The sequence below is a fragment of the Amblyomma mixtum genome, chromosome 2 (genome assembly GCF_055824585.1).
Source record: "Amblyomma mixtum isolate Tamu chromosome 2, ASM5582458v1, whole genome shotgun sequence".
Classification (NCBI taxonomy): domain Eukaryota; kingdom Metazoa; phylum Arthropoda; class Arachnida; order Ixodida; family Ixodidae; genus Amblyomma; species Amblyomma mixtum.
Genome location: NC_143013.1, coordinates 129,511,191 through 129,537,081, shown reverse-complemented (window position 1 = coordinate 129,537,081; position 25,891 = coordinate 129,511,191). Strand labels below are relative to the sequence as shown.

At 46.4% G+C, this 25,891-nt stretch overlaps 1 pseudogene; it reads right to left on the bottom strand.

Moving 5' to 3' along the window:
- Nucleotides 1-12,124, bottom strand: part of LOC149360891 (uncharacterized) — a 52,408-nt pseudogene extending 40,284 nt beyond the window's left edge.
- Between the last annotated feature and the right edge of the window lie 13,767 nt (nt 12,125-25,891).

Below are 25,891 nucleotides of genomic sequence, written 5' to 3'. Positions count from 1 at the left end.
CGGGGTGCTTGCAAGGGTCACCTGGGGGCGTATATGTTGATTTCACCTGCGCGAGGAAGGCGTTAATGTCCTTGTTGTGGTTATGAGTAAGGCGGCCAATGCTAAGGCGTGTCTGGGTTTTAGATTGCAGGGGGGTCTAGCATGTGGCGTAAGAGGTGCCAAGCACGGGTTGTGGAGAGATTGCCGTGGAGGCTGCCACAAATCTGACTCCAGTTAGCGTTGCAAAGAGTGGCACTGTGGTGTTGTATTTGGGTCTGAAGCTTTGCGAGTTTGAGTTTTAGATTTAGTTTCCTATTATGTCTCTCGCCGCCGCGGTGGCTCAGTGGTTATGGTCCTCGGCTGCTGACCCGAAAGACGCGGGTTCGATACCGGCCGCGGAGGCTGAATTTCTTTGGAGGAGAAATCCTAGAGGCCCGTGTACTGTGCGATGTCCGTGCACGTTAAAGAACCCCAAGTGATCGAAATTTCCGGAGCCGTCCACTACGGCGCCTCTCATAGCCTTAGTCGCTTTGGGACGTTAAAACCCATAAACCAAACCAAACCTATTATGTTTCTGACTTTTCCACCTTGGTGTTGTGCGTTCTTGAGCTTGAAGGAGGTGCGCGAGTTAAATGTCAATTACGGGGGTGTGTGGGGTAGTGTCTAGCGTTTGGGTATGTTGGCGAATGTCCTCCTGTAACTGAGTAGTCCAGGTGTCTAGGTCGAAGGCTAGCTGTGTTGACTGTACATGTTCTTGGTGAAATTTTTGGAGCAGGTCCCAATTAGTGTGTCTAAGGGTAAATTTGCGCTGAGGGCGGCGATAGTTTAGTGTTATGCGAATTAGGTGGTGGTCGCTGCCTAGTGTGGTTTGCGTCCTTTCCCACTGCAGGTGGGCCACATTTCTTTCAAGCGTGAGATCTGGGCTGGTATCGGTACTAATACTGTTACCAACCCGCGTAGGCAGGCTAAGGTCATTCAAAATGGTCAAGTGGAGCACCATCATTTCATTACGGAGAACTGTGCCTCTGTGGTTGGTGCGCCGATAGCCCCAGTTCACGTGGGCGCAGTTGAAGTCACCGGCAATCTGTAATGTGAGCGATAGGAGTGGTGTGTGAGCTATAGGAGTGGTAATTGTGTGTTCCATGTAATGCAAAGAGTTACAAACGTATGTGACCACCCGAGGAAGATCAGTAGAGTCCGAGGGGATCAGAGCATATCCTGGAAGTTGTTTACAAACGTTTGCGTCCTGAATTGCGATGATGTCCGGTGGGGATGAGGAAGTAGCGATAATTTGCTGCAGAGGACAGCCCTTACGCCGAAAGCCCCTGCAGTTCCATTGAAGATTCTGTAACGAATTATGGTCCGTCGGAGCTAGGAGCCATGCTGTAGAGTGGAGGGGCGAAGGAGGGGTGTGGGGGATTGCACGGTGGAAGGAGAGGCTGGTGAGAGTCTAGGAATAAGGTGAGGTAAACGCTTCTCTACCTTGGTCATGGTGCTAGTGATGACAGTATCCGTTAAACGGGTAAGGATAGCGTCAATCAAAATTTGGCACTGTGCAGTGACCTGTGCAGTAATGCGCTCTGCATTGGTCAAATGTTGGAATCCCCCAAGGTGGAGTAGATTTGTAATAAGGGAGTAATTACTCATTGGCATCCACCCGAGCGCAGCCATACGGCTACAAAGGAAAGCTATACAGCTTTCTCAGAAACTTCGTAGTTAAAGAAAAATTCGTCCTGGTCCGGGGTTCGAACCCAGGACCACCGCTTCACCGGAGCAGTCGCTCTACCAATTGAGCTAACCAGGACGGCAAGCTTATGGTAGGGCGGGAGCGAATTGATCAATAACTCGAAGTGGGAACTGTGTTGGTCAAATGTGTAGGGGAATCCCCCAAGGTGGAGTAGATTTGTAATAAGGGAGTAATTACTCATTGGCATCCACCCGAGCGCAGCCATACGGCTACAAAGGAAAGCTATACAGCTTTCTCAGAAACTTCGTAGTTAAAGAAAAATTCGTCCTGGTCCGGGGTTCGAACCCAGGACCACCGCTTCACCGGAGCAGTCGCTCTAGTAATTGAGCTAACCAGGACGGCAAGCTTATGGTAGGGCGAGAGCGAATTGATCAATATCTCGAAGTGGGAACTGTGTTGGTCAAATGTTTAGGGGAATCTCTGGTCCTGGGTTCGAACCCCGTACCAGGACGAATTTTTCTTTAACTACTAAGTTTCTGACAAAGCTGTATAGCTTTCCTTTGTAGCCGTATGGCTGCACTCGGGTGGATGCCAATGAGTAATTACTCCCTTATTACAAATCTACTCCACCTTGGGGGATTCCCCTAAACAATTGACCAACACAGTTCCCACTTCGAATTATTGATCAATTCGCTCTCGCCCTACCATAAGCTTGCCGTCCTGGTTAGCTCGATTCTACTTCCGGCCACCGAGCGTGACGGACGTGTGTATCATGGGCTCCCAAGGAGCGGATTCAGCGGCCCAGCCGGGCCGCGGTATCAGGAGTACGATCAAACCGAACGAGGACTACCAGCTGATTTTGCCGCATTTGCCAACAGGTTCGAGCGTTTTGCATACTGTTTTTTTGCATGGCGACGTCCAAGCCAGGCCATACCGTGTTGAAAACTTTCGTGACGCTCTTGAGCGTCTGTCATTGCTGCCGGAAGTGGTTGCCCTCGGGGCATATCAGATGAATCATGTTTGGGCCGTGACATTCTGCAATGAAGAAGGAAAAAACAAAATGCTACAGGCGGAGGCGTTCAACGTCAAGGACCACCGCTGTGTGGTCATTGACCCACGCAACCAGGGCGTCAGGCTGAAGCTGTTCTGGCTGCTACACGGCGTGCAAGACGACGACGTGAAGGCAGCTCTGGCGGCTTTTGGAAAAGTGACCGACATAGCTCGGGACAAGTGGAGAGTCAAAGGCTGCGTCGACAAGTCGTCTACTACACGCTCAGTGACATTGAAGCAGAAGGTGGGCGTCACCATCGAGGACTTACCGCACCAGTTGCGTGTTGGAGAGGACGTCGCACTCGTCCACGTTCCTGGCAGAGCTCCGCTCTGCCTCCGGTGCCGCGGCACCGGACACATACGTCGGGAGTGCCGTGTGCCACGTTGCGGGCTCTGTTGTGCTTCGGCCATGACGACGCCCAGTGCGTGCGAACATATGCTACCGTAGCTGGTCCTGGTCGTAGGGATACTACAGAGGAGCATATTATGGACGAAGTCGACGCGGTAGAGGCGACCCGTAAGAGTCGGGAAGAAGCAGTACCGAAAAGCATAGCCTCAGAAAAAGCAGTGCTTCCCACGGAACATGAGGCTGCCAACTCAGCAGAACCATCTGTGCCTAAAACCAGAACTGAGGCGGAGGCGGGAAAAGCAGATGATGCTTCGGTAGGTGCACCTGAGACGGTTTTGGAACCGACCGACGAGAAGGACATTGACACGGAGATGCCCGCGGCGTCAACTTTGCCAGCGAAGAGGACGCACGACGAAGCTGATGACAAGGCGACGAACTACGACGTGACGGACCATGACCTGGAGCCTCTTCCCAAAGCGCCTCCTGTTCGACGTGCGGCCTACAAGCCCAAGCCGAACGTCCCTCCTGATCGTAGGACTTCATCGGCTGCCCCTCCGCCTTAGCGGAGGTGCCTTGCTGGGTCTCCGTGTTGGTAACCCGGTCTTCGATCGGGTTCAGTGCTGACACCGCCGTACTTTGCAAGCTGGAAGGATTTTTGATGAGGTGGGCTGCAAACCGATGTCACTTCGAGAGCGGCGAATCCCAACCATTTAGATGGCGTCTCAACTAACATCTAGCTTGCGTATTGCCACACTGAACGTAGGTAGGTAGGTAGTAGGTAGGTAGGTAGTAGGTTTATTTGGCCATATTATATACAATATGCCCTCGAGGTGAGGCTAAAGGAGGTAGACCAAGCATGCCTCCTGACAAGGCCTACACCCCGATCACACATCATGGAAACGGGGGCCGAATGGACATGAGATAAAAAAAACAATGAGCAAACATGATCACATTAGAAAATAGTTAATGATAGACAATAATAAATATCAATTAACAATAAACAAAACATTTCATAATATGCACATTTAAAAAAAAAAGCAGAACACAAACACACACTAAAAAAAAACAACTAAGTATACAGAATTAGCTGAAATTTAACCGGGCGAGAAAAGAATCGTCAGTTTTTTCTTGATTACAGACACACTATAACTTTCTAAAGCAATCTGAATAAGAGACTGGTAGGTATTACACAATGTTATAATTTGATAATCGGTTGTTTGTTTACCATAATTTGTTCTGGGTCTTGCAGTAGATAGGGCAACGGAACGTAGACCATACGCAACGTTTCTTGAATTATAAGTGTTAGAAAAAGAGCTAAAGTCATGCTTGACTTTATAAAAAATATGAAGAGCCAAACTAAAATTGTATGAATGAAAGAAATTGCGAACATGAAATGTTTCGAAAAGATTTGTTTCAACAGATGAACTTGAACTTAATAAACGTAGAGCTCTTTTCTGGAGAGAAAGCAATTTGTATGAATCAGTTTTGTTGCATGTACCCCACACTAGGTTGCAATACACCAGGTGAGAATGAACAAGGGCAAAATATAGCTGTTTTTTAACTTGTAGTGGGAGGAGATGTCTAACACGATAAATAACATAAATAGATCTGGCCATTTTTAGTCTAATGTAGTTTATATGATCAGTCCAACCCAAATCGCTACGAAAAAACACACCAAGGAACCGACAACTATGAACTTGCTCGATGTTAAAGTCATTAAAAAATAGTTTGATGTGATGATCTAATGGTTTGTTTTTTGGATGGAAGAGCATAAACTTTGTTTTGTTTACGTTTAATTGAAGTTTATTAACATAGAGCCAAACCGCTAACTCCTCAAGCCAGGCATTACATTGGTGTTCAATTACTTGGAGACTGGAGCCGGAAAAAAAGACATTAGTATCGTCGGCATACATCATGATATTAGGAGTTAATGGAATGTTTACAATGTCATTAATATAGAGAATAAATAAAAGTGGTCCCAAAATTGAACCCTGAGGGACACCGAATTTTATCATACCAAAACTGGATTTTACATCATGAATCTGAGTGTACTGTATCCGTGCAGTTAGATAACTTTCCAAAAGTGAATTTGCCACTCCACGGATCCCGTAAGTCTTTAATTTATGGAGCAGTATTGTATGTTGCACAGAATCGAAAGCTTTGCGCAGATCAAGAAAAATTCCAACTGAAAAAAGCTTAGTTTCTAAATTGTTAATTATAGAGTTCTTAATATCTAACAGAGCAGATTCTGTTGATTTACCGGCCTGAAAGCCATACTGTTGGGGGCAGATAAGATGTTTAGCTTGTAAGAAATTGTTTAGTCGCCTATAGAGTACACGCTCAGCTAACTTCGAAAACAAAGGCAATACCGAAATGGGACGGTAATTATTTGGGTCATTTTTGTTGCCTCCTTTGAATAAAACGGTAACTCGTGCGACTTTTAATTTGCTAGGGAATACACCAGAAAGTAGCATTCTGTTACAAATATGCGTAAGAGGGCCAGCAATAATATTTACAGCACATTTGATAGGAAAAGCAGCAACTTCGTCATCTCCAGGTGAGCAGGTGTTCCTAAAAGAATTAATGATAGAAATAACTTCATCCTCTGAAGTAGGGGACAAAAATATAGATTCAGTACTGCAAGAGGGTAAGTATGAGTCTACAGTCCGAGTTGAATGACAGCTAGCAGAGGGTCGGTATGCTCCGGCAGCTAAAAAGTGTTCATTCAGCATATTGGCAAGTGAAACTCCAGCATAATTCACCCCATTAACTTTCAGCTCAGAGGGAAGACAATTCTTCCTGTTCCCTATAATAACGTTAATACCTTGCCAAAGTAATTTAGGATTGTGTAAGATTGACGAAAACTTATTAATATAGAAAAAAGATTTAGCTTTCTTTAGATTTGAGTTTAATTTATTTCGAAACTTCTTAAACTTAACTAAATTATCCGGGCATCGCGTTTCCAAAAAACGAGAGAACATTTTGTTCTTTTCTTTAATTTGTTTCAAAAGTGCTCCTGTCATCCATTCTTTTCTAGCCTTTCTATGTTTTTTTATAGTTTGAGTTGGGAACGCAGCGTAATAGCATTCAAGCAGCTTCTGAATAAATATATCATAAGCACGGGACGAGTCATTTGCACCATATACATCTACCCAATTAATTGTAGACAACAAGTGACAAAATGTTGAGATGCTCTTCTCATCATTAACTCTACGAGCGTGAACGGGTTTGTTCAATTTGGTCGTATCAGGAAAAAGTGAAAAGAAAGGCAAGTGATCACTAATCCCAGAAGAAAAAACACCGGATATGCGACTCTGAGGTGGGAAATTAGTAAAGCACAAATCAATTAATGTTTCAGAGTGCAAGGATATGCGAGTAGGCAATTCAATAGTATTGTCACAACCATTAGACAGCATTATTTCATTTAAATTAATCTTCAGAGCGTTATCCTCCAAAAAGTTGATATTGAAGTCACCTAGCACAATGATACGCCAGTTGTTTTGGTTTGCAAACTTCAGAAAACAATCAATGAAGCGAAAAAAATTGTCAGAATTTCCTTGAGGGGGGCGATACACAACCATAATAGCAACTCTATGAAAAGCAATGCAGACAGTTTCAAAATCAGTACAAACAAGTGAATAATCCGACAAGACCTCAAAGCACAAATAATTTTGCACATATAAAGATACACCACCACCACGCTTTCCATCTCGAAATACTGAAATAGGTTTGTAACCAGGAAACTCGCTGACATCTGCATTTGAGGTAAACCATGTTTCAGTGAAGGCAATAAGGTCAAAATTAAAGTTCAGTTTAGTTAATTCAGCTTCTACTTCTTCTGATTTATTTTTTAGGCTTTGACAATTCAAGTGGTAAAGAGATAGTGTGTTGCGAAGATTGTAAGAGGTCTTTCTGCGCGAAGAAGGCAAAATCAGCTTAAACGTCTCTTGTTCTTCGAAAACGAAATCGATCTGTTGGCTGTTCAAGAGACAAAAATTGAAAGCGAAGAGTCGACAGATGCGATGGCAGAAATTTACCGTGCACAGTTCAGTGTTTGCGTGTGCCATGCAGAAGGAAAGTCGGGAGGGTGTCTGATTTTAACTCGAAACGGCAAAGTCGCCGTGGAAACTGTATTTTCCTGTGAAAGTGGCCGGATTGTAGCATGTGATTTTTACTTTTCTGGTGTAGAGTGGAGAGCTGTGTGTGTATATGCACCTAATAGAATTCCCGAACGAGATGCCTTTTTTCGCCGTGTTCAACCTTTCCTGCTGACAGAAAAGCGTGTACTATTGCTTGGAGATTTTAACTGTGTGTGTAGACCTGAAGACAGAACAACGAACAAAACCCTGCAGGACACGAGTGCCGAGCTGCTGTCTGAGATGATTAATGAGGCAGAATTGGAAGACATTGGCATCATAATGCAAGGTTCAGAACAAGCACAGTACACGCATTTCTAAGGCGTTAGTCACGCAAGGCTGAACAGAATTTATGTTTCTTCATAGGTTGTGCCCTTGTGTTCCCAGTACCAGACTGTGCACGTCAGCTTCAGTGATCATTCTTTAGTCGTGATCACACTTGGGGAGAGGAAAAGGACTGTCAAGTTTAGTTGGGAATTATGGAAATTTAATGACTCATTGTTGGAGGATGACGAGTTTAGCAAGAAACTAAAAGACTCAGTCAAAAGCTTGTTCGAAAAAGAGACAGACTTTATACAAACATGGGAACAATTTAAATGCGACGTGAAAGTGGCCGCTATATAAAGAGCATGTGTTTTAAAGCGTAAAGAAAAACAGCAAGAAAATGAACTTCGTACCGACCTTGATTTCATGCTCAGCATGGAAGGCGTCAAGCCGGGGTTGTACAGACAAGAAATAAACGAGACCAAAACTAAGCTTGAACTAATAGATGAAACGAAATATCGAGGTGCTGTGATAAGGGCGCGCAGCGAAAGATTTTGGCTTGGGGAGACGCCCACAAAAAGGGCGCTCAGTAACGAAAAACAGTATGCAGTTTCGAAAGAGATAAAGGAAATTTGTTATCGCAATGACGTAACTTCCGAATCTGAGGTGATTGAAAGGGCGTTTCTGGAATATTACCAAAACTTGTTCAGCCTTAAAACGCCTGATGTTGAACATTACAAAACTGCATTCCTGTTGCTAATGCCAAGAGTCGAGGAGGACCTGGCGCAGGTACTTGAGGAGCCCATAACCGCAGCAGAAATCGAAGCTGCAATACAGCAGCTGAGCTTAAACAAGTCACCTGGGCCGGACGGCCTCGGTGCCGCACTTTACAAGGCTTTGAAAACAGAAATGGCAATAGCATTGCAGCGCGTAATAAGCGAGCGTTACCAAAGAAAGTTAACTCCACCGTCTTTTTGAACTTCCCACGTGGTGTTGATCCCAAAATCGGACGACCTGAGTAGGTTGCAGTCAGTTGAGTGTTACCGCCCAATAAGCTTAACTAACGTAGACTACAAAATTTATATGAAAGTGCTAGCCGGACGACTCCAAACAGTAATTAAAACCCTTGTTGGCCCACACCAGACCTGCGGCATAAAAGACAGATCTATTTTTACTAACATACACGTAGCTAGGAGTGTCCTTGAATGCTGTGATGCAACGGAGGGTCGTGTCGCCATGATGCAACTGGACCTGCATAAGGCGTTTGATAAAGTTGTGCATGAAATTTTGTTCGTGCTTTTGGAACATGTGAATGTGGGATGTATCATCACTGATGGCGTGAAAATGGTTTATGATGGCTGTACATCAAGGTCAATAATTAATAACCGCCTGAGTAATAGTATTCCTGTCTTGTCATCAGTGAGGCAGGGTTGCCCTCTTTCTCCACTGCTTTTTGCACTTTACCTGGAGCTCTTTTGTTTAAAGCTGTTAACTACGCAAAACATTCGAGGTTACGCCTTTTGTCATACTTAAGTGAAAGTATTGGCATATGCAGATGATATAGCAGTGTTCTGCAGAGACCAGGAAAGCGTGCAAGAAGTTGTGAGAGAAGCCGTAAATTTTTGTGATGCAAGTGGCTGTGCGATAAGCTGGCAGAAATGTTTTGGTTTTTGGCATGGAAAGTGGCAGGCCACGCTAGAAGTATTCTGTCGAATGAAGTGGGTAGACACGCCAGGAAAGTACCTCGGCGTGCCGCTAACCAACTACAGAGAAAGCAAAGAATATTGGGCCCATGAAACCGAACGAGTCAAAGCTCAGACAGGCAAATGGGGCGGTCACAACTTTTCCATGTTTGCAAGAGCTACGGTGTGCTACATGTTTTTAATAGCGAGGATTTTTTACGTTCTGCAAGCGTTAACTTTGCCAAGGACTTCAGTGCAAAGGTTGCACAGAGTGTTTGCAACATTTATTTGGGCGTCAACTTGGGAACGTACCAGCCGATGCAATCTGTTGCACAAGGTGCGGAACGGGGGGCTAGGGTTATCAAATTTATTTCTGAGACAGATAGTCACAAGATTCTTTTTCTTGCGTCAAGATAATGATTTTCTGCGAACTGTTATACAAGTGCGATTGTCAGAATCACTGCCTGATTATGTTGTGTCATCCATGTCTGCAGGGCGGAGTGGGTTAAGTGCTTTTTTGCAAGAAGTTGTTGCAGCAGTCCGTACTCTTCGGTCAAAATTTTCCGATGAATATCTAACCATTGTAACAAGGAAAAAGATGTACAAGGACCTGCTTGATGTGTTTCTGCCAGTGCTTGTTTATCGCAGTGCATATCTTCTGGCTCCCGAAAGGGATGTGCTAAAAAGAGTCAAAAGAATGCCGGTGAAGCCTTCAGTGCGTTCTTTCTTTTTTCAATTGCATACTGGAACCCTCCCAGTGAAGCCATGGTTGCAAAGCAAAGGCCTTTTTGTACCTTGGTCAGTAGAGTGTCTTATTTGCAAGAAAGTGAAAACTATAGAACATATCTTTCTCGACTGTCATGACGCTGTTTTTCTTTAGGATGTGTTGAAGCGCACACTGAAAAAAGGTTTCCCCCTGACTCCTTTTGGAATACGCTTCCTACCATGTGCAGAGCCAGGTGAAGTGCCTTGCGTCCAGCTAATGTTGCTCTGCATGCACAGCCTATGGCGTACGCGAATGGATGTCAGGCATGAACATGTTGTTGTGAATCCGGCTCATCAGTATTTCATTGAGAGCATCATGTATACTCAGGAAGTTTTCGGACAGCAAGCTCCTCAGCCTGAGTGGCTGCCTGTCCTCGACCAACTAAAATCATTTAGCCCATTTTATCATCGTGCACTAGCTAGAAATTGACCTGTGCTTTTATTGTCATGTCATTGTATTTTTGTTTTGTTTGCCCGGCCAAGTCGGTAATAAAAAAAAGAATCCTGGTTAGCTCAATTGGTAGAGCGACTGCTCCGGTGAAGCGGTGGTCCTGGGTTCGAACCCCGGACCAGGACGAATTTTTCTTTAACTACGAAGTTTCTGAGAAAGCTGTATAGCTTTCCTTTGTAGCCGTATGGCTGTGCTCGGGTGGATGCCAATGAGTAATTACTCCCTTATTACAAATCTACTCCACCTTGGGGGATTCCCCTAAACATTTGACCAACACAGTTCCCACTTCGAGTTACTGATCAATTCGCTCTCGCCCTACCATAAGCTTGCCGTCCTGGTTAGCTCAATTGGTAGAGCGACTGCTCCGGTGAAGCGGTGGTCCTGGGTTCGAACCCCGGACCAGGACGAATTTTTCATTAACTACGAAGTTTCTGAGAAAGCTGTATAGCTTTCCTTTGTAGCCGTATGGCTGCGCTCGGGTGGATGCCAATGAGTAATTACTCCCTTATTACAAATGTACTCCACCTTGGGGGATTCCCCTAAACATTTGACCAACACAGTTCCCACTTCGAGTTATTGATCAATTCGCTCTCGCCCTACCATAAGCTTGCCGTCCTGGTTAGCTCAATTGGTAGAGCGACTGCTCCGGTGAAGCGGTGGTCCTGGGTTCGAACCCCGGACCAGGACGAATTTTTCTTTAACTACGAAGTTTCTGAGAAAGCTGTATAGCTTTCCTTTGTAGCCGTATGACTGCGCTCGGGTGGATGCCAATGAGTAATTACTCCCTTATTACAATGCGCTCTGAGGCCTGGCTTCTAAGTTTTCGGCGAATAGCTTCCAAGTGGGTTGGGGTGGCTTCTCATCAGGTCTCCTCTTTTTCGTAGGAGGTTGGACAGGTGGCGAGGTGGGTGGAGAGGATGGGGGTGACGGAGTGGGGGTACAGCAGGGGTGGAGGTAGAGATGGTTGCCTCGAGCTGCCTACCTCTTCCCGCAAAGCAGGCGCTTCCTGGTCCTGGGAGGTCGGGGTAGGAGTCTTGGCGGCCTTGGAGGCCCACGTAGAGGTAGGGGGGGGGGGGGGTCGTTTGCAGCGGGGGAAAGTCCTTCTTGCTAAAGGGCTTAGTCTTCTGTGGCGGTGGGCTGCGTTGTTTCGGGTGGGATGTCTTGCCTTGCACGAGCCGGTACCCGTGAGGTGCTCGCCCCCACAGAGAATGCAGATCGGGATGCAGGAAGGAACAGCTTGCGTGTCACGCTTGTCCCCGCACCGCGGGCAGAGACCAGTCTTGGGGTGGGGCAGACGTCATATCTGCGACCCGGTCGACGACAGTTTGTGCAGGCATCTGGACTGCCCTTGTACGCCGTGCATCTATACACCACACTCATGTAGAGTATGGTATGAGGGGCTGGTCCGTGCGCAAAAGTGATCAATATTGAGAGGGTCCTCCCCATTGTGCGGGCCGCGATAATATCAGCGTCCGTGTTGCGGGTCTGGAGCTCCTGTAGCATCTGCTCCGGGGTTTCCGCCCTGTAGGCCTACGAGATGACTCCGCGTACAGCTGCGGGCGGCGGTCCGGTGTAGGCGGCGACATGGTAACTGGTCCCTTGGAGTACCACTTCCTTGAGTTGGACGAGGTGCAGGGCGGTTGTCTCCTGGGGGGTAGCGACGGTGAATGTGTTGTTCGTAGAGTGGATCCGGAGGTGGAAATCCCCTAGGTCCCGTCCATCGGCGGTGACTTGCAGGGCTTGCATAAGTGGCTGCGCCATGGCTCCGTTCAAAGCGAGCCCGCCTATCGGTCGAAAAACTACCCGTATAGTCGCGGGCGGGAGTGAAGCAAGGTGTTTACATCGCTGCGAGACTGCGTGCGACACGCGCAGCTTTTGCCGTTGCGGCCAGAGCACCGACGGTGGACACGGCTGTTTGGGAAGGTACAACCAGGGTTTTCGGGCTTGGTTCTCGAACCAGGTACGCGCAGAGTACTGCGGTCCACTCAGTGGGCCTGGACGTTTCAGGGTCGAGGTTGTCGCCCTGCGCTTGCACCTTCATGGCTGTTGGGGTAGGTGCACTGCAGTTAATAGGCCTAGCCTCCAGCGAGGCGAGGCCCAGCGCGGCGGCTGGCGAGGAGCGAACTTTACGACGTCGGTGCGGTCAGAAAAGAGGACGGGATCGAATAATGGCTGTAGCGGTTGGAAAGCGCTCACCTTTAGGAAACATTGGACATAAGAGGTGAGTCTCTTGGGAATTTGGTGTGCATGAAAAGAAGCCGAGAAGCGGTGACAGTACCGAAGGGCGGCCGGAGCGGAACCATCACTAGAGAAGAAGGAAGGAGGTGGAATGGATCTCATTGCGAACCCAACAATTACATGGTTTTCGACTTGGATCAAGTCAAGTGAAAGTGCTTGCTTATGCTGATGATGTGACGGTGTTCTGTAATAACCGTGAAAGTATTAGTGCAGTTGCCAAGCTGGCTAAATCCTCTTGCACCCAAACTGGTAGTATTATTAACTGGGACAAGAGCTCCGAATTCCGGCACGGGTACTGGGTGACGGCGAGCACTGGTCACATAGCTTGGCCGACCAAATATCTAGCAGTGTGATTGGAAGTCTAGAGAGAGACGAAAGAATACTGGTACATGGAAACCGAAAAGATAAAAGAAGAAACGACCGCATGGGGCAGTCATGACCTGTCAGTGTTCGCGCGGGCGACGATAAGGTATGTGTTGCGAGTGGTCTGTATGGCGCCTGTCAATGTGTAGAAGCTTCACAGAGTGTTCGCGGTGTTTGTGTGGAAACCAACGTGACAACGGACTAGGCGCACGAATTTGTTCCGCTCTGTTCCAGCCGGAGGCATAGGCTTGTCGCATTTGTTTATAAGGCAACTAGTCTCACGTTTTCTTTTCCTTCATGACCAGAATAACTTTTGTTTGTGCACTGTCATTTGGCTACGTTTGTGCAACCACTTGCCAGGTTTTGTGTCGTCCTCAAACAATTACATATGCAGCCGTATTGCAAGCTTCCTTCGTGAAGTTGCGCAGGCAGCGGAAATTCTGAGGTCGCGTTTTTCAAGAGAGTGTCTGTCGACTGTAAAACGCAAAAAATTCTACAAAGATCTTGTTGACATATTGATGCCTGTACCAACATAGAGATCGCTGTTTAGTTCTGGTCCTGGACAGGACGTACTATCACGGGTTAAAAGAATAAGCGCAAGGCCTGGATCCATTTGACATATTTTTTTCCATGTGCATTCCGAAAGCGTATACCAGTAAGACTTTTTTTCTCCCATCTGCATTCCGAAACCCTACTAGTGTCTATCCCGGCCGGGGAGGTCGAATTTGTATGGAGGCGAAATTCTAGGGACACGTGTACTGTGCGATGTCAGTGCACGTTAAAAGAACCCCAGGTGGTAGAAATCTCCGGAGACCTTCACTGTGGCGTCCCTCATAGCCTGAGTCACTTGGGGACGTTAGACCCCCATAAACCATAAACCCTACCAGTAAAACAGTGGCTAACTGATAAAGGTATATATATGCCCCATGGGCAGCGAACTGTTTACTGTGCAAACAACCCGAAACTGTTGGGTCTCTGTGTTCCAATGTGACATCCTCCAATATACCTAGAAGACCTGCCCATTAGCTGTTGTGGGGTCCGTTCCTTGCCAGTTGGATGTGAAGACGGTATCCCGTCCGATATGTTCGTGCTTCTGGCATTGCACAGTACATAGCTGACACGAATGGCGTTTCTTCACGCGGATCATGATATACACCCTGTCCGGGAAAACTATATAGCGAGCATTGACTTCATTAGAGAACTATACAGAGCACAACCTGAACCCGCAGAATGTTTGCCTGTTCTACATTATCTGTGCAATACGAAGAAGTTTTAATGTATGCACGCCATGCGAAGGACCTACCAGTGTGATTCTTTAACATTGTCACATGTGTTTGAATTTTCCTGTACGAGCAAGACTGGAAATAAAGAAAACAAGAGCAATACGCTGGGGCAGCGTATGAGTACCGAGCGTTAGCAATGTCAAATGAATATTGCGCCATTAGCCATCTTTGCTATATCCGCTAAAAATTTGCGTTATAGCCGGATATCCCACACAATTTAACTTTCTTTAGCCGAATCAGTTAGAGGGAGCTTGTCGAGCTGCAAAAACAGGAATCCCCCGCCACCCTGAGGGGGCCTCCTTTCTTACGAAGCGATATATGCGTTTGCTTACGCATTGTGGAAAGGTCTTCATGGTTTTCTGTCCATCCCCCCATCTAGCGGCATTTCAAGGTGTAGTGTGTTTGAGAATCCTGGCATCGGCATAACCGGCGGGACTTCTGCCTCGTCGCCAAGGATTCTGCTGGCACTGCTTTCGTAATCCGCAAAAAATCCAATAATTAATTTTTCAAACCACATATGCAGTGCGGTGTTAGATGTAAAAAAATACTTGCTTTGCGCCCTCGGCATGGCTTACAAATGTAAGGAAATGCAGCGCTTTAGTGTCACAAGTATGATTAGAGCAGGGTAGGCAAAAACGAAACTAGAATGGGCAGTGGAATTTGAAGCGGTGCCTACTTGAGCGAGTATCATATACAGACTGTTGAGAAAAAAAACGCGCAGAGTAGAATGCTTCCCTCAGCTACACGGGTGGATTGTTCGAGTTCGAATATCGCACAGTTTGACATAAGGTCGTCATAATCGTTTTATACAATACCGGGGTTTCTACTTTATCGTTACCGAATTGGAAAAGAAATCAGCCTGTGCTAGCTTCTTGGAAGTCCCACAGTTCCATTTTGTGCTCCGGCGGCCACTAGGAAAGCGAAACACTCGTTTGCAGGGGTTGAACGTTCCAAATCAAGACTGGCTATGCAGGACGCCGTAGTGGAAGGCTCCGGATAATTTCGACCACACCGAGTTCTTTAAAGTGCACTGATATCGCATAGTGCACGGGCCTCTAGCTTTTCGCCTCCAGCGAAATGTGACCGCCGCGGCCGGGCCAATTTATTTTGTTCGTTCTTTTTTCTTGGGGTTGGTGTTGTAGAGCCAGGTGAAATTTAATTTTTGAGGAAATAAAAGGCGCAGTTACTGCCTCACATCTAGGCGGACACCTCATCCATGTCTTGAGGGGAGGGAGGAAGGTGTGAATGAAAGAAGAGAGTGAGTGAAGAAACTTTATTTCCGCCAGAAGAAGACCCGTGCCCCTCCGGGTCCGCACGCAGGCGTCCGGGGAGGGGCAGCGTCGCAGCTGGAAGGCTAGCAACGATACAGTCGCGCAGCTTCTGCTGCCAGGCGGGTAGCGTATCGTTGTATGCTAAGGTCGGCACTTCTGAGTATGGTCTCCCGTTCCTCTGCATTATTAATTCTGTCATATCCTGGGGCACTGCGGCATATCCATAGTATGTGTTCGAGTGTAGCGGTATGCCCGCAGAACTCGCACACCTCCGCATCCTCCCTCGTGTCACCTCTTGTCTAGCTCCTCCAGAGCGGGGATGCGAAGTTTCTAGCTTGGAGTCTTCTCCAGTCATAGGCCTCAGCCGAGTAAGCGATCTATCCGGAGGAGGATAGATCCTTTTGTTCTTTTTCTGAATGTCTGTGATGCTATTAAAGGTATTGGTTTCCTCTTTAGTGCTGAATTCGTATGAGGTGTCTACGGCTCCCCGGGGTAAAGAGGAGCGGGTGAGCGTGTGGGCGGCCTCGTTTCCAGCCAGACCCGAGTGGGCAGGGGTCCAGATGATTAGAATATTGTGGGCTAGGATAAAGTCTTTTAGATATTTAGCCGCCATTTCATGGATGCGTCCCTTGCTGTAATTTCTAATTGCGGCTTTGCAGTCGCTTACTACGTAGTTGGTACCTGGCTGAGTTAGAGCGATCGCTATTGCAACCTCCTCCGCCACAAGGGGTTTCAAGTCAAGGTGTCTTAAGCCGTTAGCCGGGACCGAACCCGCGTCTTTCGGGTCAGCAGCCGAGCACCATAGCCACTGAGCCACTGCGACAGCAAAGCAAAATAGCAATAGCGTAGTCTAATGGGCGAGTTGGTACGACATTCTATAGGAAAAAGCAGCTCACTAGCTCAAACACGAGGGAAGAAGGGACGAGACACAGCGCTAACAACTGAAGTTTTATTCTGAGCGCCGCTATTTAAGTACAGATAGTCACATCTGAAAAAACACGGGAAAATGAGACAATAAAATTTACGATGATACAAGACACTCATGTTATTTTTTTTTTTGATATGGCGATGTATGGAGTGCTAACGCATGCCGGACCTAGCTCTACTCTCGCCCTCTGTCCTGTATGTTGGTCAATCTAGTCGTTGTCTTAGTGACAGTCTGAGGGAATACTGCAATAACGTACAAAATGCTGCTCGCAATTTCGAGATTCATTGCCGTGATTGTGTTTGTCATCCGCAGGTCGAGAAATGTGAAGTTCTACCGTATCACAAAGATACGGTCACAAGAGAGATCCATGAGGCTTCAGAGATCGCGAATCTATAGGCCGGCATGCATTAGCACTCCATCCATTGCCATATCAAAAAAAGAACACGCGTTTCTTGTATCATCGTAGATTTTATTGTCTCGTTTTCCCCTGTTTTTTGTTATATGCGGCTACTTGTACTTAAACAGAGGCGCTCTAAATAAAGCTTCAGTTGCTAGTCAGCGCTTTGTCTCGTCCCTTCTTCCCTCGCGTTTGAGCTAGTGCGCTGTTTTTTCCTAGAAAAAAAAAGAGGCGCCGTTGTGGAGCGCTCAGGATGCACCCTGGCCAATCCCCGCCGTGGGTACGCGCCATTAAGCCTGAGGGTATAATCATCATCATCATCAATAATATCGAACACCCGGGGATTCTTAACATGCTCTGAAATCGCACAGCACAAGGGGGCCTTTTGCATTTCGCCTCCATCAAAACGCGGCCGCTGTGTGGCTGGGTTTGAACCCGGGTGCTCGGCTCAGCAGCCGAGCACTCTCACCACTGATCCAGGACTTAAATTCTGCTATTCAAATGTCCCCCATGAGGGCAGTAGTAAACTTTCATTGTGTAATCAAATTAATTTTAATAACATTTAGTAATACCCTCTCGGGGCACTAATTAACGAGCTTCTATTTCCTAGCCCCTGCCGGTGCACCCAGCTCAACTGTAGGAAGCTAGCTCAGCCTGCTTTTCTCTAATGCGTTAGCGTTAAAACAGTGCTGCGAACAAAAACCTGTCTGTCGGCTTGTGTACAGTGTCACTGAAAGAGGAGAGTAGGCGGGGCGTGCAGCGCGCTGCAATGCAGCCCCGCAAGTTGTCGGTAGCGGCTCACGTGGCTCTTTCCTGACGTTCGGCGCTCGGCCACAGACGGACTCGTGTCGCGCGTTCCAAGAGTCGCGTTGTGTTTTGTGCGCTGTAAAACTAATGCTAATGCGTTACTGTTGCACGAATCCCATTGATCGCACTTCGTTCTTTTTAATTAGGTGGGATTACAAGGAAACATGGGATATATTCCAGCAGTGTAGCAGGAGACAGGGGGGTCAACGAAGGTAAAGGGAGAGGGGGCCTACATGCGCATTAGCCCAGGGCCTCCATTTATCTTAATCCGGCCCTGTGCGAGAGAGTGATAGAGAACAAAGATTTCTTGCCCAACAGAAAAGGTGGGTGCCCCAACACCAGGGGGAGACACCGCCTTGGATGCGAAAACTGAAATGTTTAAAAGAGCGTTCTTCTGGTGTGCTTCTTTGAATGCATCAAAACCCAAAAGGAATACAAAAGTAATTGCGTAACTTTAGGAGAGTGCTTCTACAGTAATGTCAATACTTTTTATATGCAGGTATTTGTAAGATGGCGACCGTAATGTTGAAACAATGAACAATCGTCTCACAGATATCATAACGGAGTGCGCCGTAGAAGTAGGCGGTCGGATGGTTCGACAGGATACCGGGAAGCTATCTCAGGAGACTAAAGATCTGATTAAGAAACGGCAAAGCATGAGGACGACTAACTCCATAGATAGAATAGAGCTAGTAGAGCTGTCTAAGTTAATAAATAGGCGCAAGGTAGCCGACATCAGGAAGTTTATAACATGGAGAAAATCGAGCGTGCTCTAAAGAGCGGAGGATCAGATAACAGCAGATTTGTTGAAGGATGGAGGAGAGATTGTGCTCGAAAAACTAGCCACCCTGTATACGCAATGCCTTGTGACCTCGAGCGTACCTAGATCTTTGAAAAACGCTAACATTATCTTAATTCATAAAAAAGGAGACGCCAAGGACTTGAAGAATTACAGACCGATCAGCTTACTGTCTCTTGCCTACAAGGTATTTACTAAGGAAATCGCTAATGGGGTCTGGACAACCTTAGACTTCAATCAACCAAATGACCAGGCAGGCTTTCGTAAAGGATACTCGACAATGGACCATATTCACGCAATCAATCAGATGATAGAGAAATGCGCAGAATATAACCAGCCCCTATATATAGTTTTCATATATTACGAGAAAGCATTCGACTCATTAGAAACCTCGGCAGTGGCAGGCATTGCGGAATCAGGGTGTAGAAGAGTGTTAAGTGAAAATATTGGAAGATATTTATAAAGATTGCACAGCTACCATAGTTGTCCATAAAGTCAGAAATAAAATTACAATAAGGAAAGTTGTCAGGCAGGGAGACACGATCTCGCCTATGCTATTCACTGCCTGTTTGCAGGAGGTATTCTGGCGCCTGAAATGGGAACAGTTGGGGATAAGAGTTAATGGAAAATACCCAAGTAATTTGCGAGTCGCTGATGACATTGCCTTGCTAAGTCACTCAGGACATGAACTACAAAGCATGATCAATGATTTGGACAGGCAGAGCAGAACGGTGAGGCTAAAAATTAACATGCAGAAAACCAAAGTAATGTTCAACAGCTTAGCAAGGGAACAGCAGTTCGCAGGTGGTAGCCAGGGGCTGGAATTAGTAGGCGAATATGTCTATTTAGGACAGGTAGTGACAGCTGATCCAGATCATGAGAGGCAAATAACTAGAAGAATAAGAATGGGGTGGAGCGCATATGGCAGGTTATCTCAGATCATGAATGGCCGTTTACCAATATCCCACAAGAGAAAAGTATACAACAGGTGTATCTTACCGGTACTCACCTATGGGGCAGAAACGTGGAGGTAAACAAGGAGGGTTCAGCTTAAGTTAAGGACAACGCAGCAGGTATGGAAAAGAAAATGATAGGTATAACGTTAAGAGATCGGAAGCGGACGGAGTGGGTGAGAGAACAAACGCGCGTTAATGATATCCTAGTTGAAATCAAGAGGAAGAAGTGGGCTTGGGCAGGGCATGCGAAGGCAAGATAACCGCTGGTCCTTAAGGGTAACGGAGTGGATTCCAAGAGAAGGCAAACGTAGCAGGGGGCGGCAGAAAATTAGGTGTGCGGATGAGATTAAGAAATTTGTGGGAATATTGTGGCCGCGGCTGGCGCAGGACAGGTTAATTGGATAGACATGGGAGAGGCGTTTGCCGTGCAGTGGGCGTAGTCAGGCTGATGATGATGATGGTGATGATGATTTGTAGTGTGATTATGTTTGCGAGATTTGTAGAGAAGGAATTGGTAATATAATTGTTTTCGAATGCAGTCTTGCTTGTATATGCAGCTGATGAACGATTGGAAAATGATGCCTAGCAGCTGCTGGCTATGTGGTCAGTACTACCGTGTTCGAAAGAGCTCACTTGCTCGTGTGGTGCTAACGGTAACAGTGAGCATTGAACTCACGACCGCTGGCTTACAAGACCAGCGCTTTGCCACTGAGCTAATTTTTTTCTTTATTGCCAGGCTTTGACACCGAAAATTCAACAAAACAAACAATCAACAAAACACAATAAACGCTATGCATATACGACTCGTGGTCAGCCAGCATGAATCTGGCTTCGTCAAATTGAAATTAACGCAAAATACAGAGCGGCTCTAGTCTTGAGAGCCAATCCGCAGGCTCCACAGCGGCTTTCTGAATGGCCAGAAACCTGTCCATACTTTCGCGAAAGTAAATTCTGGCAGGTCTTGCGTCTCTGTGACAATGACAGCCTGCCATTCCGGAGCGCCGTATACAGTGGAGGCCTGTCAGCCTTATTACGTCAAAAGGCACCCCATCCTCATTTTCAACACATAAGTACCGGAGGCCATACGGTTCTAGTGGAATTTTTTTCTTTAGGGTTCGCTCCAATACATCCCAAAAATAAACCCCTTCCCAGCAGCGTAAAAAAAAAAAACATGGTCCATTTTTTCCGGCTTTCTGCAAATCAAACAGTGAGATCCTCATGGTAAAAATAATTCCTTTCCCTCAAATTTTTTTTTAACCGGTAAGGTTCCGGTGTGCAGCTTAAAAAAGAAGGTTTTTGTTCCTGATGGCACCTGCATGTTCTTAACTATCTTTAAAACATCTCTGCCTGGGCCTCCACTGTACAAGGCCCTGTACAAGGGAACAGGGAACACTACATTGCACAAAGCACGGTACAGTTTCTTCCATTTCACAGTCGACAGAAAGTCATTTGAAAACCGCGCGGACAGGAGCCTTACACTGGCTACGATTTCCCGGTAAAAACCGCTGATCCTACTGTAAACCTCACAGCAGGCATCATCATCATCATCAGCCTGACTACGCCCACTGCAGGGTAGCGCAAAACCAGGACGACGGACACAAGGGGAGAGAACACACACCAACAACACAGGCGCTAGCGCCTGTGTTGTTGGTGTGTGTTCTCTCCCCTTGTGTCCGTCGTCCTGGTTTTGCGCTACTCTTACGTTATGGATCACTACCGACTTGCCCAAATTTCCACTCTGGTGAACCACTGCAGGGCAAAGGCCTCTCTCCCTTGTCTCTCCAATTAACCTTGTCCTTCGCCAGTTGCGGCCACCGTATTCCTGCAAATTTCTTAATCTCATCCGCCCACCTAACTTTCTGTCTCCCCCTGCTACGCTTGCCTTCGCTCGGAATACACTCCGTTACCCTTGAGGACCAGCGGTTATCTTGCCTTCGCATTACAGCAGGCGCCGCAGCCTAACTTGGCATATACGGTGCGCGAAAACGGGTCTCTTGTCCCGAAAAAACAAAAAAAAAACGATTGATGGCCCAGTCCCAGCCCTCCGTCTTGTACCCGTCGGAACAAATTGGTCCGGCTGCAGCGCTCCCATTCAGACGACCAAATGATTTTTTTTCTTTATTGTTCAGACGACCAAATGAAGACGGCGAAAATTCTGTGTAGCTTTTGAATGCTTAACCGTGAACAGTGCAACACCTGAATCACGTACCAGAGCCTGCTGATAAAGAACAAGTTGCAAACAGTGGCTGTGGCAAAAATCGACAAGGTCGTGGAAAGTGGAAAGTGGAAAGCACTTATCCGCTCTCTCCGGTATCTCTTTGACCTGTCCTGTCCAATACTGCTCACTGCCTCGGTAAGCATCAAGCGGAACGCCCGAGTACTTATCTGGTGTCGTCATCCAAGGCACGCTGGCAAACCGTTCGGGCGTAGATGCACCTTTCATGCCAAAGCCCGAGGCACTTCGACCAGTTAACCCCGCTGTCTGTAGCTTGGCTGAAATCGCGTACACATTTAACAGCTTCACTTATGCCTCCCTCGTCAACGGCAAACACAGCAATGTCATCAGCGTACGCGAAGAGCTTTACTTCGGCTGCTTGCAAACTGAATCCATTGATACTCCTGCTTTTCAGTATTTTCAAACAAAGAGTCTCGACGTAATTACAAAATAAAAGGGGGCTGAGGAGCCAGCCCTGGCGCACCGAACACTGCACGCTAATGGGGGAACCCAAACTCTTGTTAACGATCAATCTCGTCGTACAGTTGCGGTATGCCAGGGCCACACCCTCGCGGATAACAGAACCAACATTAACATGGCCTAATACTGCAAACAAAAGTTCATGGGCGACGCAGTCAGAAGCCTTTTCTAAATCGATCTGGAGAATTGCCACCTGACCTTCAGTGTCATCACAGCATTCTAAGATACTGCGCGCAACGTGAATATTTGTAAAAATAGACCGCCCTTTAATTCCGCAGGTCTGATGCGGACCAACTAAGTGATAAATCACGGTCTGCAACTTTCGCGCCAAAACCTTCATGTAAATTTTGTACTCGACGTTAGTGAGTGTCAGTCGGTATGCTGTTACCAGTTGTAATCTGTCTATGTCGTCCGTTTTGGAAATGGGACGACCGTATGGGACGACCCATAGGACGGAGGCATGTGTTTTTATTTTAAAGGCTTCATTGAAGATTCCCTTCAAGACCGGGGTAATTATATGTTTAAATTCTTTATAGAATGCCGCGCTGAACCCGTCCGGTCCAGGCGACTTCCCTGGGTTTAAACTGTCTATTGCTTGCTCAACTTCCAATTGAGTTATCTCCTGCTCTAATCCGTCTTTAATTTCGTCGTCCAGACGCGGCATCTCGGCGTGAAACCCCTCCTTAAATGTGATAACATCTACCGGATGCAATGCGAAGAGCGCCTGGTAATGCTCGAAAAAGGCTGCTTTGATGTGATCGATGTCCGTTTTTGAAACACCTCACCATTCTATTTCGTTAATGTGATTTCTTTCGGCACGGGCTTTTTCTAAACCAAGCGCACACACAGTGCTGCTTCCGAAAACCGATGATCCAGAAAAGCTCCTTCTTGCAGGCTCGTATAGACCGATATCTCTCACCAATACAGACTACAAAATCTCTCTGAAATTACCAGCTGGACGATTACAAATGGTAATTAAGGAGCTAGTAGGGCCACATCAGACGTGCGCCATTAGACAGCAAACAATTTCAATGAACACCCACATCGCAAGAAGTGTGCTAGAATGTTTTGATGCCCTTGAGGGTCGAGCGTCCATGTTACAGCTTGACCTTGCGAAGGCCTTTGACCAGGTCTCGCATGAGGTACTTTTCAGTATACTACAGCACTGTAATGTTGGGAGCATAATTTTAGACGGCGTCAAATTGGCTTATGAAGAATGTTCAATGCAGATTATCATCAACAAGTGTCTTAGTTCAAAGGTGCTAGTCCGCTCCTCTGTGAGGCAAGGGTGTCCTTTGTCTCCTCTACTTTTTGCCATATACCTCGAACCTTTCTGTAGAGCAGTCATCCTTGATGCAAACATACGTGGTTTTAGACTACACGCCGCTGAAGTTAAAATGCTGGCTTATGCAGATGACGTTGAAGTCTTCTGCGAGGACAGAGAAAGCGTGCTAGAGGCTGTGCGCATTGCAAGAAATTTCTGTTGCTATACTGGTGCCCAGATTAACTTTGAAAAAAGTGTGGGCATATGGCATAGGAGCTCGAATACGACACCCGCCAATTTCGCGGGTATACAGAGGACTACAGTGCCTGTACGTTATCTCGGGGTGCCCCTTCAGCACTTTAGGGACTCGACGCAGTTCTGGAGTGAACAAACAGAAGAGTTGAGGGAAAAAACAAAAGGATGGCAGGGTCGCGGATTATCGGTGTTCGCACGTGCGTCAGCGTGCAATGTTTTTTTGATTGCCAAAGTGTGGTATATGATGCAAGTGTTGTTCATGCCTCGTGTAAACGAGCAAAACATGCACCGAGTGTTCGCCGCCTTTATCTGGAACTCCACTTGGGAGCGGACTAGCCGTACAAACCTTCTTCGCAAAGTTCGCGATGGTGGGCTAGGGCTATCACAGATGTTTATTTATTTATTTATTTATTTATTTATTTATTTATTTATTTATTTATTTATTTATTTATTTATTTATTTATTTATTTATTTATTTATTTATTTATTTATTTATTTATTTATTTATTTATTTATTTATTTATTTATTTATTTATTTATTTATTTATTTATTTATACAAATACCTCACAGGTTCCACACTTGGAACATTGTGTGAGGGGAGGGGTTACAATATTTAGCAGACAAAAGATGGTGCAAAGTACCGACATGTATACGACAGATCGTATCGCGATTCTTCTTCCTGCGTTTTGAAGGTAACGATTTTCTCCGTATAGTCATCCAGGAGAGATTGGCAAAAACACTGCCTGAGTTGGTTGTTTCCACATCCAATGTTGCCAGTACAAGAGTGACCGGCTACTATCGAGAAGTAGTTGCTTCCTTTGGAATACTTTGTGCACGTTTCTCTGAGGAGCATTTGTCCTCAGTAACAAAGAAACAACTGTACGCAGACTTAGTTGACAGCATGCTGCCCACCCCATTGTATAGGACTGTGTACTCTGGAGGCTCAGGTAAAGATGTACTGAAGCGAGTCAGAAAGATGCCTTTAAGACCTGCGGCCAAAACGTTTTTCTTCCAGTTGCACACAAACACACTCCCCGTTAAAGTATGGCTTGAACAGGAAGGAATATTCGTGCCGTGGACAGCCGATTGCTTAATGTGTGTCACAAACCCCCGCCTTTACGGTCAACAGAGGCGCGGGACCCCTTTACGGTTACCCGTTGTCCCTCTATGAAGTTCGAGCTCACAGTTCACGTGCTTCACGCACGTAAAGCTCACACGTGCTTCACGTGCGTGAAGCACGTATGTCAGTGTGGGATTGAGGAATACGTTCACAAGAAAGTCACCATTTGTTAAGGCAGAAGCCTACGGCGCCAGTAGATAATTCCCCCCCACCCCGTACCGTGTCCGTCTGAAGTCGGGAGGGGTTAGGAATGGTGACAAGGCCTCTCCGCTGGCTCCGTGACGTCACGCTAGTTGTCCGTCCTCCGCTCGCGACTGCGGGGTTCGCCGGCAGTTTTAAGCGCACTTTCTTACTATCCGAGGTACAATGGCTTTAGAAGTTAGTCAATAAATAGGAATTAGCGACTAAAAAACAGCTTTTTAACTGCGAGCATGATTTCGGTAAATATCTTCCGTGTTAATTTATAATTTATGCTATGTTTCGTAGCCCTTGCAATATACTTCGTATTGCAGCTAAGTGCTTCGTTTTTATAGCTGCATGATAATACTTGTGGCAGAGCATTGCACTGCTATAGTTCCTGCTCTTCAGTTCATCGCATTTAGTTCAAATTAACTTCAAAATATTTTTTTCCTAGACAGAAAAGGAGTAGAATGAAGCATAATGCATGAGACGCAGTACCTGCTGCATCTCATGCATTCTGTTGCTTTTTAAAGAAATGTACGTTTTTTTTTGTCATTTTCGAAAGCGAATGGCGTGTTAGACATCAAAATAAACAAAATGAACGAAGTCATGGAAAACAGTAACATGAATACTTTATGGACATTTTTTTTGGTCACAGTGCTGTACAATAAAATATTTCAATTCTTTAATTTTTGTAGTTTCCTGGCAGCTGCCTTCTTCTGACTGCTGTCCTGAATGGCGCCATTCTTTAATTTACAAAAATTATTCAGCACTGTGTTGGCTGCGGCTTTTACCATGAGCTGCAGAAGTGATTTCCCTGTATGTCCGTTTTCGAACTCGCTGACCGGAAAGTCTTCTTGAACTAAGGAAGACACTAAGGAAGCTACAATGAAGTGTTGATTGCGGCTCAACAAAAATCTCTCTTCATTTTCCCCTGATGAAAGCTTTTCAACGACGAGCTTGCAGACAAG